A 14,514-nucleotide genomic window follows, 5' to 3' on the forward strand; every position below is an offset into this window, starting at 1 on the left:
GAGAGAATTTTTGGAAGTCCTTACTCTATGACCATTTTCACTGAAATACCACTGAATATCATTTTACTGAAATATTTCACTTCAAACATCCCCCTTTTCTAACAAAAATACAAATTCCTCATTTTGATTCAAATCTCTCCCCAAACTGTATCCTTGTCAAACTTGCTTTCTCTTCCTCATTCTCTTTCAGTTAAAGGAACACCCCACTCTACCCACATTGGTCTCCTTCCTGTTTCCTGAACTTCATCTCTACCTTAGCCTTTTTTTATATATATATTTCTCCTCTCTCACACTGTCCCTTTGCCTCCCCTCTGACCATCAAAAGCCCATCCATCCATCCAGTCCTGCTCTCATCCGCCCCCCCCCCCCCCCCCCCCCCCCCCCCCCCCCCCCCCCCCCCCCCCCCCCCCCCCCCCCCCCCCCCCCCCCCGCTCCCCAGCACTCCAGCCCACGCAGACCTCTGCCTTCTCCCTTCCGATGGAACCGAAGAACGCCCTATGGTCATTGTATCAGCTCACTTTATATTATCACATACTGCTCTTTTTTTTCCACCTTATCTAATAAACAACACTTTAAACTACTTGAGAATGGGTCTTACATTCCACACTTAAATTATGATTTCTCTACAGCAGATGGTCAATAAATTCTAACTCAACAGAATCAGACAGAAGGACACCAGACTCTTAATATTGGTTTGAAGCTACCCCCTCCCCACTTTCACTGTCCTATACCTGCACCTTCTTAATGGCAATTTTACTTCTGGGCACATGTTAAATGCACTGGCATTCCTTCTCTGCAACAGAAGGGGAGACTTTAAAGGGACAGAATTACCCCCAACTGGCTCTTTCCTATAATAAGCCTGAGAAAACATTCACATTTGACAGAATCTTGAAAAAGATACAGGTAAGAGTGAATCTCCACAACTCTCCAAACAAGTACACATGGGAGATAGACAAGCATTTTCTTTAGCTTGATTTTACCAATGTGGCTTATGGTTTATTTAATCTTGTTGGTATTTTTTTCCTTCTTAATTTCACTATGTGTGTCTAGGGATCTACTAATGATATGGGAAATTCAAACTAATTCGCTTACTCATCCATCCTAATAAGGAATATGTGTAGGTGAGTGCATGCACATATGTAGTTGTATATATTTAATGCTCTATGGAGCACCTAGCACGTGCCAGTTAAATAAGAGACAGTGAATAATCATTATCAACCATCAAGGAGAACAAATTCTCATCACTGAGATTCCCTGGGTCTGTCACATTCAAATCTCAAGTTTAATGTGGAAAAGAGAACAATCATATAAGCCAATAATAGAGTGGCATGGTAACTCACAGTAACAGAATATTATAATCAGATTATGATGTTGCTATAGACTGAACATTTGTACCCTCCCTAAAAATTCACATGTTGTTATCCTAAGCCCAAATATGGTGGTATTCGGAAGTGGGACCTTTGGAAGGTGATAGGATTAGTACCCTTAGAAAAGAGACCTACCCCCTCTGCCATGAAAGGACACAGCAGTGAAGATGACCATCTGTAAGCCTAGAAATATGTTTTCACTAGACACCAAATTTGCTGACGCCTTGATCTTGGACTTCCAGTTTCCAGAGCTGTGAAAAATAACTTTTTGTTGATAAGCCTCCTCCCCTATGGTATTTTTATAGCTGCCCAAATGGACTATATGCATGTTGTATAAATAAAAATTAAATCTTGGTTGCTGGTATACCCCTCCTCCCAAAATAGGCTCTCACGGTGAGTAAAAGAAAAAAGCAGTGGACACTTAGGGCCACACATTACCAGCTTCATGGAATCAAACAGTGCCCGGTAATAAACGTGTTCAAGTCGCCCTCCCTAAGAGGTAGCAAGACCGCTTCTCTCAAGTTCCTTGTTATTAACTTTTAAAAACATCCACATGTTTTTAAAAGCTACAGCTCAAGTGGATCAGATGAAACGAGATGTCCATGATCTTCAGCCATTCTTCAAGACTGTATTTTCCTAGTGTGAGTGATGGTTCAGATAAAACTTACTTTTACTCAGATATATCAGATATTTCATGAGACTACGTTTTCCTATATTGAGGCGCCAAAACTACTTCCATTTTGCCTTCTAGAAGCTTTTGCCATTGTGATCTGGCGCCCCTCTCGGGTCTCAGGTGCAACCGTTCACCCTGACTCAGTCCACCAGGTGTACTGGCCTTTCTGCTCCTGCATCCGGGCCTGGGGAGTCAGTGTTCCCTCTGCTTTGCAGGTGTCTCCTTCAGGTCCCTGCGAGGCATGCTGGTCCCCACGTCAGGTCTCTGCTCCAGTGTCATTCTATCAGTAACAGCTCCCCTGAAGACTTATTGTTTTTAATGTTCATTAACTTTTAGAGAGAATGAGAGACGGAGTGTGAGTGGAGGAGGGGCGGGGAGAGAGGGGAACACAGAATTAGAAGGATGCTCCAGGCTCTGAGCTGTCAGCAGAGTCTGACACGAGGCTCAAACTCACAACCTGAGAGATCATGACCTGAGCCAAAGCCTAACCCACTGAGCACCCAGGTGCCCCCTGACTACCTGTTTAAAATACCCACCATTCCACCCCCAACACTACCCAGCCCACTTCTCCGATCTACTTTTTTTCTTTAGCAGTCACCACAGACTAAAACACAATACATCTTAATTATTTACCTGTTGATTATATGTGCCCCACAACTAAAATGTAAGCTGTACAAGATTAGGGACTTGGGGTCTCTCTCATTCGCTGCTCTCCCCACCCCCACCCCCCACCATCCACTAGTGCCTTGCAGAGGATGAGTGCCTAGAATATACTGGAATGAACTCACATATACAGAGAATGACTGTAGATCTAGTATAGAGAGGGATACCCCAGTGGTAAAGATTAACTCAAATGCCTTCAAGGGTAAGGCAGAAAAAGCAAATACAAGAGAACAGGGAGTGGTTGATGAGGGCCTGACAGAGGGCACTGGCATGGAAGACCACAGCACGTCTGCTCTCCCACCCCATTTGTAAGCCCACGTTCAAGTCGAAAAGTAAGTTGGGACAGTTGTCTGCAGAGCTGTCAGAGAAGACGCGGCCTCCGGACTAAAAGTTTCTTTCTAAGGCCACTCCAGAGACAAGAGTGTGGCTTTATATGCATTTTAACCAGACCTGGGGACAGTCTCTTGGAAAACGCTATGAGTCACAAAGGTCAGTTCCGTCTGTAATATTGGAATTTAGAAAAAACAAACAGAAAACCTCCGACAAGCCAGGCACTGAGGAAAAGTAACTATCAGTTTGGAAATCGCAAGTCTCCATCAAAAGTACAAGTAGGACAGAAGTGTTTTCATTCAAAACTATGAGGGTTTCTTACTCACAGATGTTTCCTGTCTGAGAAAAATATGAAAGGATGCACACGAGGAAGAAGAAAATGGGTCTTCAACATATGGAGCAGGATGTGAGAAGGAACAGTTAGCAAAGAAATTGGTAAAGAAGATCAAAACTAAGCAGGAAATGATGGTAAAAATTAATATTGAGTCATTAAATAAGTTTTCTTAAAGTGAAATCAAACTAGATATAAATAATATAAAAGAATGTGGGAAGATGTTGGAATTAAAGCGTTCCAAGATCTTGTGTCTCTCAAGGGAGAATTGAGATATTGATTAATTTTAGGCTTAAGGCAAGTATGTGAGAGTTTTTTCATCTATAGAAATAGCAGTATACATAGCAAACTAATTAAATTTGATTAATAAAACACAAGGGGAAATTAAAATAGACACAACTACTGTAAATAGAGAACACAAAATTACTAGATCCTAGCATAAATCCAAACATACCAGTAATCGCTATTAAAGTAAACAGAATCACAATAATCTCATCAGCCCAAAGACAGAGATGCTGAGATTAGATTCTTTTCCTTTATCTTGCTATCTTCAATTTAAGTGGTTACCTTGGGATGGGAGGGAGGTGGCTATGGATTTGAGTAAGATCTTTCTGAAGTGATAGAGATTTTCTATATTCATCAAAGAGGGGCTACCTAGGTATATACATAAAAATCAGGGAGCTTTACATTTAAGATTTGCACATTTACCTGCATGTGGATTTTTAAATAAGCAATGTGACTATTAAATACAGAGAGAGACAGAAAGTTATGTCTTAAATACACTCAAGATTAATACTCATTTCAACCCATCTGATTTCTTTACTTTTTTTCGAGATAATACATTCTTCTGAATCTCCCTTTTACAAATTTTCCAGCTCTCAGCAGCCAGAATTTGAAGGCATATGTATGAAAGTATATGTCCCCCAAAACAGTACACAGAAGCACATGGAATTTAGAAAAAGTGTCCAGGGAAAGCTCACTTTTGGTGGCGAGGCACCCAGGAGGAGGTAGTTTTGGAAACAAGTCATGAAGGATAACTGAGATGTAGACCAGCCATACGGGACAGAGGAAGTGAGGACAATGCCAAGTGGAGGATCCCCTGTGAGCAAGAGTGAAGGTAGGAAGACTAGGGGAAGGCGGGACCATGGCGGTCGGAAGTGGCGTTCCAAGAGAAGACATTACAGGAAGAAAAGAGCAGAGGGAGACCTGAGAACAGCCAGGGTGGAGAGGAGGGAGCAAGAAGGGGAACGAGGAACCCCAGAATGTTTCTGAGCAAGGTAGAAATATGGTCCATGGCAGCGTGCAGTCGTTGGGGAAGGGTGAGGAGACTACCATGGCAAATGGCCCACTGCTGACCTTGAACTTGGACTTGGGACCTGTGGCAACAGGAGACAGAACCATCAGATAAAGTCAACTTCCTTGGCTCAATTCATTGCAGAAATGCAGAAAACAGGTACCCGTTCCTGTAAATGTGCTCTCATGTGCGCATCGAAAACATGCACGCAAGTGGAGGAAATTCTCTGAGGCCTGAGAAAAAGAGACTGTGGGCAGCCAAGGAGACGGCCAACCCCAAGCTACCAGCGGCTGAAATGCCAGGCACAGACCTCAGGTCAGAGCTTCATTTTTAAGAATCTCACATCTAAGGGGCAAATGGTGATCCCTGGGGCCCGCCCTAGACAGACAATTGAACTGGAGCCCCCTTATGAAACTAGCCTCCCAAAGGACCACAACAACTAGAAAAGACCTAACTAATGAAAAAAATTTGCCCTTCAGAGGCATGCAGCTGGGAATTTGAGACCACAGGCTGGCCCTCACACTTTTTGTGTGGTCAAAAGAATCTGAAATTGAGAAGTTACACTAGATCCAAGATGACAGTGCCCTTACATCTCTAGCAAAAGCATCTACCAAACCAGCTTCAACAAATTCCCTCCAGGTTATAATTAACCTGAACGGACTGACAGTCAAGTTCACACAACTCACAAAAGAAAAAGTTACCAACAACAAGCATCAACAGGGACAATAACCAACAGAAGCAAGCCCAGAAAGACCTCAGATATTAGAATACTCAACTATAAAATATATTGAATGTTTAACGTACACAATGCTTAATATGTGCAAAGAAATAAAGGAATTGAAAGACCGGATACAGCACTCTAGGTTAAGATGGCAGAATGACCACGCATGTCTAATTTTGTTCCCTTTCAAAACCCAAATCAGAATGCAGAATCCTTAAAAATCTAAGGAACAAGCTGCACTGCCAACTTCTGGAACTAGAGGGTGAGCGTTAGGAAGGGGAAGCAGGGGTCATAAGGAAACAGATTCTGTGAAACTTGTTTGAAAACCAATTAGGTCCTAGATTTCTACCTCTTTCCTACACCACTGGGTAAGTGCTCTTCACCAACCCTGACAAAAGTCTCTAGGTTTATTCTCCATGTAAAACAAAGACTCTCTGGAGTGTCTGGGTGGCTCAGACCTTTAAGGGCCCAACTTTGGCTCAGGTCTTGATCTCATGGTGCATAAGGTTGAGCCCCACATCAGGCTCTGTGATGACAGCTCAGAGCCTGGAGCCTACTTCGGATTCTGTGTCTCCCTCTCTCTCTGCCTCTCTCCCTCTCATGCTCTGTCTCTCTCTGTATCAAAAACAAACAAAATATTTTTTAATAAAATAAAAAATAAATGTTAAAAATTTAAAAGAGAGAGAGAGAGAGAGGCTCTCTGAACTGGTGGATGCCAAGCCAGGTGAGGACCTGGGTACTGTTCCTGATGAATATAGGTCATATACTCTACGCATGTATCACAGGGACCTTCAGCCTCCTTCCACTGGCTCCTAGCACTATATCCCAGGACCATCAGCTGCCAGACCTTTATCTATAACAGATCTAACAGTCTTCTTGGCAACCTGACTCACCTGGAGGAGAGACATGAAGAAAATGACATTAGGGGTTCCACAGCAAACAATTTGCTCACATCACCCCTTGGGCAAAGCACAAAATCAGTGAGTTCTCCATTCCCCACACATTCAGAGATTCTAATTCATTTTTCGGTCCCACACCATAAATCATGAGCAAGCAACCAAGGATTATCAGATATCAAGAGAAAACTTTAAAAAGGAAGAAGAGATCAAAATAAAGGAAATGGGGAGTTTGCAGGAAAAAAAATAAATGTAAAATTTAGAAGCTATCACTGATACCTTAAAAGGGGTAAGAGAATCTATTGAATTCACAAGAGGAAAGGACGCTGTAATGAGAGACTAAAAGTTCTCAGAAAAGTTCTGCAAAACTTCAAATATTAGAGCAGCAAGAGTTAATCACTAATTAGACTAGCCTTACACTGCCATATTTTCCCTGGATTTTTAAATTTTATGAATTCTTAAACCTCAAGATAAAGAGACTCATATCCATTCCATAGATGTCAAGTGTGGGGAAGGTGAGAGGGATGGAGTAAGCACAGGTCCTGATTTCCCTGGACAGTCCCCAGTATGTTACATGGGGAAGCCATCAGTGCTGACAAAGATGAGAACAATAGAATCCACACCAAAACTCCGCCACTGTCTTTTCAATAAAGACAATTCTCTTCCCCTTGAGGGATGGTGATTCTATAACCACACCATTTGCACCTTTCATAATGGTGCCCTTTATAAATTATTCACAGTGAAAATTACAGTCTCGAATTAGAAAAACCCCAGGACAGATTCACAAACTCAAAACACACAGTCTCAAGAGACACTCAGGAACCTCCGAAGAACAAATATCCCGGACCACCTTCATACTATACACAGGTGGAAGCCATGTGCTCTGAAAACTGTGACAATCTCTCCGCTGCCACTGTATGCTGTAAGCCATGTCCCCGTAATCAAGATCAAGATGTCCCAGGACACCTTCTGTCCAAGAAGAAACAGAAGGATGTGCGTAAAGAGCCCATCCCTGGGACCAGCACCTAGAAAAATCATTCAAGTGCCACTGTTTCCTCCTTACACAGATATGCAGATCCCAATTCTGCTCCCTACCCCTCTGGACAGAGGGTGCCACTGCGCTCTACTTGTCTCACACGCACCTAAACATCCCCCCTGTGGGAAATTCCAAGCCTCCAAATGTTCACAGAGTTCAGGAGAGGAGGCCAGGCACATACAGAACAATAGCCTTTTTCTCTCTCCTGGAAAATGCTGGAGCTCCACACAGAGCCTTTCACCCCAGTCTATGTAAGCCAAGTCTAAATTCAATTACTGTGAAATTAACTAAGCATTAAACAAAAAATCCCAACCTGGTAGTCGTCACTGCTAATTAACTGGGTTCCCATTCGCTGCTGCTGCTGCTGCCTGCCTTTCAACGGTGGGCTGACAAGGAGAACTGTCAAGCACTTGCCCACGGAGCGGGGGGCGGGGGGCCTTGGGCTGCCGTGACTTGATTTGAACTGACAAGGCACAGTGAGCTAATATCAGAGCCCTCTTTAGGCAACCCACATGACATTGGAGGGGAACTCACAGAAGGAGCAAGACAGTGGCTACAGACCAGCCTAGACACAGAGCAGAGACAGGTTGCGGTTGGGACCAGGGTGGTCCAAAAGGAGGCTGATGGTCCTGAAAGAAACTGGGATACAGAAGTGATTGGTCAACATTAGGCTGAATCGCCTGGACAAACTCATGATCACTCAGCAAATACTGGTAGGATGGACAGAAGGATGAATTTCTTTTAAATAGGAAAGAATATCCTCTCATTTCCAGCTCTCTTTTAAGCGCTTCTAAAATTCTATCTCCTTTCCTTCGAGAAACCGATGTGCTTAAAGCTTATTGAGAAAGGTTTTTCTTGCCAAACTCTGGACATGTCAGCCCCAAGCTCCCCACTCTTCATCCCACACCTACTGGAAGAACCAGGGGCTCCTGGGTGGCTCAGTTGGTTAAGCCCATGTCATGATCTCATAGTTTGTGGGTTCGAGCCCTGTGTCAGGCTCCACAATGACAGCACAGAGCCAGCTTGGGATTCTCTCTCTCTCTCCCTCTCTGTCCCTCCTATGCTTACTCTCTCAGAATAATTTTTTTTTTTAAAGAAGAGGCATATTTATTGACTTGCTTAAATAGATATGTATGAATCTGTCTCTTTCTGTCAGATTCCACAGGGCAGTGGCCACATCTGCATAATTTACTCCCTGCAAGGACCACAAGCAAAGAGGAAGAGGCCTGGGTCTAGGAAGGGGTTTTGATCATTCAGGCTGTAGGGATACCGCCTGGGAAATAACTCTACTTACTATTTGGGCGAACTTGTCCAAAATAACTACATGGAACTAAATACAATGGGATTTTTTAAATGTGAGCTTTATAAAGACAGATCAAAGGACTTGTTAAGAAGAATTAAAGTGAGGGGCACCTGGGTGGCTCAGTAGGTTAAGCATCCAACTTCAGATCAGGTCGTGATCTCACGGTTTCTGAGTTCGAGCCCCGAGTCGGGTTCTGTGCTGACAGCTGAGAGCCTAGAATCAGCTTCAGATTCTGTGTCTCCCTCTCTCTTTGCCCCTCCCCTGCTTGCACTCTCTCTCTCTCTCTCTCTCTCTCTCTCTCAAAAATAAACATTAATAAAAAATTTTTAATTAAAAATAATAAAAAAGAAATTAAAATTAAGGAAGAAACTCTACTTCATTAAATGGTTAAGAAACTACACTGTATAGAGGAAACTACTAGAAAGCTCCTGTATTAAAGAGTAAACTCTCAACAAAATGGGTATCACAAAAGCCCTCTTTTCAACATCATGTCATGAAAATGGAAAAGATTCTGGAATTTCCTTGGGCTCTTACCCCCAAGAGAGTAGATTCCATACCATTGCTTCAGAATCTTGGCCCCATCCATCATCCTTTGCTCAAAAGAACAAAATAATAACCACCCATTAACTACCCAATAGTTAGGATTTGTGTTGTTCTAGGGAACATCCTCAGGGCTAGAGGGTTTTGCTTCAGGGAGAATTAACTGTTCAACCTTTTCGTGTCCTTGTTTATGGGGAAAACTACAAGTTGGATAAAAATTTTCTGACCAGGGTAGTGATGGCACAAAGCCACCATAAGTTGGGACCCAAAAGTGGGTGTTTTCATCTCACTATATCCCTTTTCTGGCTTTCTTCCTCTCCTAAGTCAAAGAGCAAACACATGCCAGCAGGTGGTAACAAGAGTGTCATTCTATAATTAGTCTGTAGGCCCAAGGTGATGGTCAGCAAGAGCCAACAAGGCCACAGAAGTACAGCAAAGGCCACATGTGCAGGCTGGCTAGTTTTATGAAATTAACAGAAGCAGCAGTCAAGGAACATTCATGATATGGGCCCCAACAGCTTCAATGGAAACTTCTATTGACTTTGAAAGTGAGGGGCTCAGGCCTCAGACCAGATAGCAGACAGATGTCCCAGAGTCAACGTCCTCTGAGAGGCGGGAAGATGTGAATGGCCCACCAACTTCTCAAACCTGAGCCTCTGCCTTCTTGAGGTTGGGCTGTGGTCCCAGCCATCTGGAGTCTCAGAGATTGACTAGTAGCCCATATGTGTTTCTTTTGACCCACACTTTTGAAATGAGGACCAATGTGTAAATGTCAGATTTCACTACATCTCCTACTTTCAGTGACAGGCCCAGCATGTCTTGAAAATCGAAACAATGGTCACATTACTAATATTCTCCCTGACCACAGCAGCCACCTTCTGAAGAGAGGACATGAACTCTCCAGGTCACGAAAGATAACACCGTACCTTATTACCTCACACTGGACTGGTTCCTTTGTTCACATTGACTACTGGTCTCTAGTAGGCACTGGATTTTGTGGCCCCTGGCTTATGAATTTCTCTGCCTCAAAATCTCTGAGAGCTAAAATCAAAATAAAGGCTTTCAAAAGTGAAAAAACTTGTAAGACCTCTCTGCTAAAAGTCTTATCACCATCTCCTTGTCATTGGTGGGGCCACCTATCTTATCCCATAATACTCATACCTAGCTCAGTGGGTACTCAAGAAAATTAGGTAATATTTATATATATTTCTTCTACTGCCTTCAGCATGGGACACATTGTTCCCTTCTGCAACTGTACAAACCTAGGGGTGGCAGACTCAGAGGCCCTCAGGGCTCAAAGAGACCACACAAACATGAGAAATCACTCAGCTTAAGACAACAGCCAGACATGAGCCCTCTAGTTATCTGGGGTGGGCCACAGCCTAAAGTCACTGCACAGCCATAAACATGGAAGTTAGAGAATGAAAAAGAAAAAGAAAGTGCTACTCTGATTGAGCCAGCTAGTCTACTGCTGGATTAGACCAGCTGGCCACCAATTTGCAATAAGTATTTCAAAACTGCAAGAGTAAAAATCTGGTTTTCAATCCAGGGTCTAAATCGGTTGAATTCCAAGCTTTTTAAATCTGCACATCCTTGAGGCACCCGGGTGGCTCAGTCGATTAAGCATCAGACTTCAGCCCAGGTCATGATCTCACAGTTTGTGAGTTCAAGCCCCGCATCCGACTCTGTTGCTGACAGCTCGGAGCCTGGAGCCTCCTTTGGATTCTGTCTCCCTCTCCCTCTGCTCCTCCCCCTGCTCTGTCTCTTTCTCTCTCCCCAGAAAAAATAAAACATTAAAAATTGTTTTAAATAAGTATGTGTCTCCTGATGAGTTCTGCTTAGCATGAACCTCTTAATGTGTACACATATTTGTTTACAAATGATGCTCATTTACCACTGCACTAATGAATTTTGAACATTCATAACATCTAGTACAAGAAAACCAAATAGCTTCCCAGGGGCAGCCTTGATCCATGACTGGTCACTTACTGTAGTAAAAAGGGCCAGAGTCCTGGCAACAAGTTTGGATAACTCTTAAGTCTTTTCTAATTTCAGAGTTCCCTGTGGGTTAGAGGAGGTGTTTCCTGGAACTGAACCATAACCCAGCTTTTCCCTCTTGTCCTCCCCAAACCCCCCTTCCTTCACCTCCTCTACAGGAATTAATCCTGAGAGCACTACCTAACGCATTCACTGTATATTAAACTCCATCTCAAAATATACTCCCTAGAACTAGACGGCATAAAGAGGTCTGATATTTTCTTCTCCACCCGAGTGGGGATCCTACATCCCATTTTGGAGAACCATGCTCAAAGCCAGCACTGCCTGAGAGAATATACTGGAATGACAGAAATGTTTAATATGGCAGCTACACTAGTCACACATGGCCATGGGGTATTTGAATGGGACTTGTACAACTGAGGAAGTGAACTTAATTAAATAGCTACATGGGGGCGCCTGGGTGGCTCAGTCGGTGAAGCATCTGACTTTGGCACCGGTCATGATCTCACAGTCCGTAGGTTCAAGCCCTGTATCGGGCTCTGTGCTGACAGCTCAGAGCCTGGAGTCTGCTTTGGATTCTGTGCCTCCCTCTTTCTCTGCCCCTCTCCCACTCACTCTGTCCCTATTTCTCTCTCTCAAAATAAAAAAGAAAGACACAAAAAAACTTTAATAAATAAATAAATAGCTATAGGAGACTAGAAGCAACCAGTGCAGGTATAAGGTATTTGTAACCCAGGTGGGCAGATAGGAAGGGTCCCGAATGGTTACTTCTCTTTTAATTGAGAAAGTAAGTGTACAGCAATAAAGAAAATACATATGCAAGCGGCCATTTAATTTCCTCACTGTAACTTGCTGGGGTTTGTTGTTTTTGTTTGTTTTAAATCACTTCATGCTCCTGTCAGAGGAAATATTCAGTGACATCACCGCACCATTTCTCTGAGCTGCCACAGTGAGTTAGCCAGGGCAGGTGCTCAAGGGGCTGACACAGGCCTGCCATCTGCTTCTGTTTGACCAGCTCCGTCCTGATGTAAGTGAACGTCTGCCAGTTTTCGGCCCAGGGTCGTGAAGCCTCCATTTATAACATCTGACCCAGGGACCTGGGGGGGCTCCGTCGGTTAAGTGGCCGACTGCAGCTCAGGTCATGATCTCAAGGTTTGCGAGTGTGAGCCCTTCATCGGGCTTTGCCCTGACAATGCAGAGCCTACTTGGGGTCCTCTCTCCACCCCTCCTCCGCTTGTGCACACCCGCATGCGTGCTCGCTCACTCTCAAAGCTTTAAAAAAAAATTAAAATAAATAAATAAGACATCTGACCAAGAATCAGCAGCTCCCACCCTGGAAAAATGCTGCTGCTCACCCCCAGCAGAGCCTACGGGAGACCGGTGGGAATTGGGTGGGCTGCTGAAAACGTATTTGGAAATAAGGGGAGGCCGCCACATCTCTGGAATCCAAATCAGATTGCCTGGTGACTTTAATGAGCGACGTCTCTAAGCCAGGGGCGCCCAGAGAAAACAGTTCCATTTCTAGGAGAAACCCTTCTTCGCTCTCTACACAGCCCCTCCCTGGTGTCTGAAATAATTTCCCGGGCTGTGATTATCAGAAGCAAATGGCCGATATGCGTAGGCCTGGAACACGACAGATACCCCTGTGCCCTGGGAGCCAGTAGAGTGGTTAGAGGTGTTAATGCATTATCTACTCCTCTGGAGAAAGGTTAAAGTTTGGGCTTGAATCACAAGTGAAAATGAGGTCGGTGGCCTGGATAACGCCCCTTGTGGACATTTATCCACAGTATAGAAGCCTCACCCAGCTGGTGGTCTGAGCTCATCAAAGCAGAGAGACAAGAGAAAAATGGGGGGTTAGACACCCCAGAGTGCTTTAGAAATAGAACACCGACTTGCTTTCTCTTAAAACGGCAATTAGGCTATGCATGAGGAAAAACGCCTCTTGGAGGGAGCGAGCTAGCCACAAGCTTCGTACCTTTCCCTTCTCAAAAAGGCCCTGCTGCTTGCTGAAGGGTCTGTGCCTCCTTGCAGGATGGCCCTCAGTCCTTCACTCTCGGGCCAGCTTTACCTTGGCTATCCAAAAGTCACTCAACAGTCTTTGTGTGCCTTCCATGCGCCAGACCACACGTCATCCAACAAACATTTCTCAGACAAAGCTGTGAAGAGAGACACCGTCTCTGCCCTGGTGGTGATGAAAATCTGGCAGGAGAGAGAGACACTAAACTGAAGTACAGTTATGGAGGAGGGGGAGAGGAAGCGGCAAAGAGAGGAAGTTTCTGGGAAGATCTGAGGGAGTCCAGGGCTTTGAGGAAGCTTCCTCAGGGGAGAGATTTATATATATTTAAGAGAGACAGAGTGCAAGTGGGGGAGACACAGAGAGAAAAAGACAGAATGGGAAGCAGGCCCCAGGCTCTGAGCTGTGAGTTGTCAGCATAGAGCCTGACGTGGGACTCAAACTCACGAGCAGTGAGATCATGACCTGAGCCGAAGTCAGACACTTAACTGAGCCACCCAGGTGCCCCTAGGGAAGAGATTCTTATGTAGTTTCTCACTCAACCCCATTGCTCTAATCTCAAGTTCATTCCACCTCAGTGTTGATCAGTATCCTGTGCAAACTTTCACAACACTTACTGCCGTATCAGATCTCCCAATGCCTTGACTGTCTAGTCTCTGCTGCACTGTAAGCATCCATTTACACATGTGGTTGTTAAATGCCTGTCCACAAACATTCTATTGCTCCTTCCTTTCAGAACACATTTTAAGATTGAACTTTCACTCTCCTGTAGTCATAGCCTTTTGCCTTGCTTCAGTCAACAAAATATTACCAAAACATGGCTCACGGCTGTCACCTTGGGTAGAAGCTTTAAAAATCAGTGTGCAAGTGACCAGCGTCCTTTCCCCCATCAGAGAGACCCTGGGGATGTCCCGCAAGGAGATGAAGTCCCTGAGCCTGGGAGCCTGTTTGTTCACATCGTTGGGGGCTTCACAAGAGGAAATTGGAAACTGGCCCCTGGTACACAAAGGGCAAGGAGAGACTCAAGAAAGAGGCCAGTGACTCCAATTGGTGGGTGGCACTTTTAACAGGCATATGTTACACATGTAGCTGGTGGCTGGTGACCACAAGACAAGTGGATCTCTGTGCCAGTCCTCCAGAACCTTCAGAGTTTAGACAGAGTCCTCAACTGGATTCAGTCATGAAAACTGTCCAAGTCTTGGCACCACCTTACTCTCTCAAGGCTACATCTTTGAAATACCTGCTGGTCTGGGAACAGACGTGGACGTGGGAGGGAATAAGGAGCCTCTGCTTGCCTGGGACCCAGATCACAAGCCAACCAGTGGTCACCTCCTCTCCATTTCCTCTT

At 44.5% G+C, this 14,514-nt stretch overlaps 1 long non-coding RNA gene across 3 annotated transcripts in view; it reads right to left on the bottom strand.

Annotated features, from left to right (window-relative positions):
* The window catches only part of LOC115276580, a 91,553-nt gene that overhangs the window by 52,030 nt on the left and 25,009 nt on the right, over positions 1 to 14,514 (bottom strand). Inside the window, exon 1 of one of the 3 annotated variants that reach the window (XR_003902008.1) lies at positions 7,846 to 7,909. The exons of the other annotated variants lie outside the window; for them this stretch is intronic. This is a non-coding gene — a long non-coding RNA (uncharacterized LOC115276580). Of the gene's footprint in view, positions 1 to 7,845; positions 7,910 to 14,514 lie in introns of those variants that run through there. 3 annotated transcript variants of the gene reach the window in all.

This window comes from Suricata suricatta, chromosome 13 (genome assembly GCF_006229205.1).
Source record: "Suricata suricatta isolate VVHF042 chromosome 13, meerkat_22Aug2017_6uvM2_HiC, whole genome shotgun sequence".
Taxonomy (NCBI): Eukaryota; Metazoa; Chordata; class Mammalia; order Carnivora; family Herpestidae; genus Suricata; species Suricata suricatta.